We start from the raw sequence: 5,000 nt of genomic DNA on the forward strand, positions 1-5,000 counted from the left end.
CGTTGTAACTGTTTTTAGAATGATTTATTGTTAGTTTGTTCCCATCATTTATTTATTTCCTTATTGCCTTTCCTCACTGCGCTATTTTTTCCTATTGGAGCCCTTGGGCTTATAGCATCTTGCTTTTCCAACAAGGGTTGTAGCTTGGCTAATAATAATAATAATAATAATAATATTAATAATAATAATAATAATAATAATAATAATAATAATATAAACTACTTCGGCTGGGAATTATCAACATGCCATCGTACGAAATTATTTGTATAAATTTAAGGCAAATTCATGAAACGTTTCAAACAGCCTCTTCGCTTAGCAACAAACGTTGACTGATGTATAGCATCAAGAAAATCTGGCATGTTCATGTTGATTTGAAGTGGACAGCTCATGTTATGTGAAGATGATGTTGCTATTTAGAATTAGCAGAACGTAAGCGCACGTGTCACCAAGGACAGATTTCGTTTTTCTAAGTTGGTAGCTCATGTCAGCGAAAAGAGACATGAGGGATGTAAATTTTTTTTTTATCTTTTTATTAAAAAGTTAAATTACATATTCTTTACAATCACAATATTTACAGTATAATCACATTTAATTGCCTTTTTCTATAAACAAATCCATCTAATTTAACAATTTACAACATCACACGTCTTGATTTTAATTTTTAGTCACTCAAAAACAATAATTTATATACTTTTTGGTGAACATTGTGATCATGTAAATTGATAACCCTTGCTGTGTGCGAGAGATATTTCATAGTATGTATTTTAATTCTATTTAGCAACTGTCAACTAAGAAGAATGGTATTCTTCCGCACTGATGGCATTAGCCATCAATAAAAGTTGGCAAATACTAAAATAGATATGATACACCGTGCTTGTGAGATTTTCCATAATAATAACAATTTGTCAGATAAGAAATGAGGGGTAAATAATTGATAAGGAAGAGTATATGAGATATTGCATGTCCGCATAAGGAACTAAATGGTAAAGCAAACGAAATATTGGTGGATTTATTGATGAAAATATTCTTCTGCTCTGTATTCCATTGTCTAACTTTTCATTAATGTATGGGTTTGTGAACATGGTTGCTCAATGTTTTGCAGTGGTAATTAATGATATGTATAGAATTATTTGAGTGGAAAGTTTTTTTTTTTTTTTTTTTCTCCAACGCTTGCTAGCTGCGTTCATACGACGAGACAAGTCATATCAAATATTCTCAACTTCATTAACCTAAAGTTTACTTCGTAAGCACCTCTACATAAACGGCTCACACCAAGGCAGGGTTGCCAATTTGGCCTATTTCAGGCCAAAAAAACTCAAATTTGGCCTTTTATGAAATAGGTTGGCCTGTAAAAATATCATGAAAAATGGTGGGCCTTAAAACAATAGAATATTTGGCCTTTTTCTACTAATGGTTTGGCCTTTTAAAGCTGCGTTTGATTAAAAATTAGCCTTTCCTCGTTTAAAAACCTGGCAACCTGCACCAAGGAAGTCATGTTTTGTCGTATCTGTCATGAACGTGGCCAAGCCCATTTTTGTTTATCAACCATGTCGAGTCCGCTGAGGAAGCCACATTACGCAGCATTAGGATTTGATATTGTTCCTAGACACCCTACATAAGAAATATGACAATTCTTTCTTCAACTCCTGATGGACAATTGATTTTCTTGATAAGGCATTCAAACCAATCAGTTCCTTGACATTATCTCAAGGAGTCAAGATTTCACCTAGGTTACTTTGAAGCGAGGGATATTAACAGCTAAATGCGCAAAATCTATCAGTTCAAATTCCTACATCCGAGTTTGTCGTACAGGAAGCAAATATGTTCATACATTACCACTCCTTGTCATCCCAGAGATTGTCACTGATACACGAGATAATTTGAGACTCTCCTTAATTTGTTGTGAGTTGGAGTCAATCAATACGAGTCAGCCACGTACACACTAAACTATAGTCAATTTCTTTTAGCGATGCAGATTTGCACCGACTCGCAGCGGTGCCCTTTTAGCTCGGAAAAGTTTCCTGATCGCTGATTGGTTGGACGAGATAATTTTAACCAATCAGCGATCAGGAAACTTTTCCGAGCTAAAAGGGCACCGCTGCGAGTCTGTGCAAATCTGCATCGCTAAAAGAAATGGACTATAGTGAATCAAGCCTAGTCAGCTGAGTTAGAACAACCCATTTCGATAAACCGAAACGGTCACATACATTCATAAGAAGTTGTCAGACTTGCGAAAGTACTGTAGCATGCCTATTTTCTCGCTCTCTTTTATCTCCCGTTGTGGATGTGGTAAAGAAGAAGGAACGCAAACGGAATATGAGTTTCGGGTGCATGATCTCAACATCAAGTGACCGAATTAATTCTATTAATTATTTGTTCGTCCATCTCCCAAATAACCCAGAAAAATTCTACGCTTCATAGTATCAGAAATCTCAGAGTTTTTTTTTTTTTTTATGATATGGGGATATCTGTCAGTGAAATGAAACCAGTAGCATCTTATGCACCAAGTTTTTTTTTTTCTTTTTTTTTACTGAGATAAGTTATATGAATTCAAATATAGTATTTTCTCTAATTCTGAATGAGTATTTTTTTTAGTTAACCCCCATATTTTTCCATAAATCTTTGTGGCTAGGTTCATTTTAAGTTGTAGTGTGGGATAGAGGCTCTTGATTCAGGAACTAATGGGAGAAAGAGAATTATGAAAGAGGAAGCAAGAGTTGGGCAGACCCTCATACTATTCTATGACCAGTTATGTCATTATTTCTATTATATAAAAAAATCCACGGTTTCTTTTAGAAGGACACTAAGTGAAAATTGGAGACTGTAATGCATAACTTTTAGTTTTGTATATCTTATACTGATTTGTTTTTACCGAATGTGTTGGTTTTAGTGCCATCGCCTTTAAAAATTGATTATATAATGATTTTATTGTTATTTAAAATCCCAAGTATTTATTTTTCCCCTTTTTTTAGATCATTAGCCATGCTTGTTATCCCTGGTAAAAACATAAACAGTTTCAGTGTTGTCCAATAAATAGCAAATCAATTTCTAGTATATTGATGCCTCTGCATTAGAAATTAAATTAGTTAAGAGGAGATACTACCAATTTTTTAAGAGAGAGAGAGAGAGAGAGAGAGAGAGAGAGAGAGAGAGAGAGAGAGAGATGAAAAATGATAACGTGAGTGTCCCACGGTATGAACGAAAATTTTCTTTCAATAATTTGCAGGGACAGAGGATATCCGTTTTACAGAATTATGGCTGCGACGTCAGTTTTCACGAATCATTTAGTCATCCTATTGTATTACTGTATTTTGCATAGTGGGTGTTTGGAAAAGTAAAAGCAAAGATATAGTATATTTTATCGTAATCGTTTCGTGCACTGCCTTTTGCAATCCAGGCACAAATATTACAATAGTTGTATTTTACTTAACCCTGTCCTCCGCAAGTCTTTCGAAAAATTTACTCGGCAATGTCAAAATATTTTTTCGTGTTCGGGATCATGCAAATAATGGCAAAGCTAGTTAAACAATAGAAATTTCTCCTTAAATACCCAACTGGATATTTTTCCCACTGAAAGAGAAGTATGAAATATCAGGATGCCGAAGCAAATAAAGTTTTCCGTCTGAGCACGTTCGTGTAGGCAAAAGCTTCTCTCACTAATCCCGAACTCACGAGAAATGCGTTAATGATTACTGAGAGTATAATCGGAGAATCTCTCGGTATTTAAGCCACGTGTGAGTTCCTTCCGGGCCCGTCCGGCTTCCGCATTCTTGTCGTAACTGGCATTGCTGGTAAATGACTCTGGCTTGTCTACGCACTGTCTAAATGGGGGTCTTACTTGCGTTAAACAAGTGTTTCAAAAGGGGGGGGGGGGGAATTTTTTCTATTTTGAGTTCCATAGGCCGAATGCCCAATATATACTTAGCCATACCTTCCTTCCCTTAGTCCTATTCTGTCTTTTCTGTACGGGCATTCCTAAGAACCCTTGTTTGCTAAGTAACGGCCTTCTTTGACTCGTTCCATAAGAATGACAGTAGGCCTATCCTTTGATGAGTAATAATAAGTGATGAGGAAAATGATGTCGACAACAACTTCAAAGGTTGGAACTTGGATCGTTTTATTACGAAACTAGACTAAGGATGAGACGAATGCTGTTTAGATTAAATCGTAAGGGCAATGCTTATCTATAATGCATTGCAATAAAAAAAAAAAACTTAAAACAATACATTATTTCCTTTTCAGTCGCTAAAGTTCTAATGATTAGTTGAAACGAACGTTAACTGAAATTAATTGAAGAAAGACCAAAGTAGGATTAGTTATCAACTGACATGTTACAACTGATGATCATTATTGCCAAAAGACAAATAGACATTCTGAGGGAAATTCGCGTATGTATGAGAGAGAGAGAGAGAGAGAGAGAGAGAGAGAGGGGGGGGGGATCACACAACGGATCTCTCAAAACACTTTCGTTTGGAGTAACGAGAACAGTAAACCCAGGGCCAGTATATACAGTAGACGCAGTACAGTAAAGTGAACGTCTTTTTGCCCGACATAAGAGCATTGTATCTGTTTGCGCAACATTTGGGAGGGAGCCACCACAGGCACAGAGAAGTGCAAAGAGCTCGAAGCAGACGTACACAGACTAAACTTCCTTATGGGCGGTGTTAGACTTCTTTATATGCTCCGTGCTTCTCGCATTCCTGCATTATGACACATCTGTGATGTTTGTTCTAGAAGGGTTGTAAAGGGAATTCATAGGTTTTGCATTAACTAAAATACAAATATGAACCATTGCATTAATCTAATTACATTGATGTTGCTCTTTCCACGCGTGTGAGTTTGTTTATACAAGATTCCAACTATGATGTTCAAGTGAAACTTGATTTTTTGACATGATGAAAGGATGCGCACGTAATTTCGACGTGCTGGGTTGTCTGCCCTACATGTCTGGCTCACCTGTTTTTTTTTTTTTTTTTTTTTTTTTTTTTTTTTTTTTTTTT

The 5,000-nt window shown here is 35.9% G+C and overlaps 1 protein-coding gene across 1 annotated transcript in view; it reads left to right on the plus strand.

The window, feature by feature from the left end:
* Window positions 1–5,000, plus strand: part of LOC137647086 (myosin heavy chain, muscle-like) — a 44,761-nt gene that overhangs the window by 4,025 nt on the left and 35,736 nt on the right. The gene's annotated exons all lie outside the window — the stretch shown is intronic.

This window comes from Palaemon carinicauda, chromosome 1 (assembly GCF_036898095.1).
Source record: "Palaemon carinicauda isolate YSFRI2023 chromosome 1, ASM3689809v2, whole genome shotgun sequence".
NCBI classification, from domain to species: domain Eukaryota; kingdom Metazoa; phylum Arthropoda; class Malacostraca; order Decapoda; family Palaemonidae; genus Palaemon; species Palaemon carinicauda.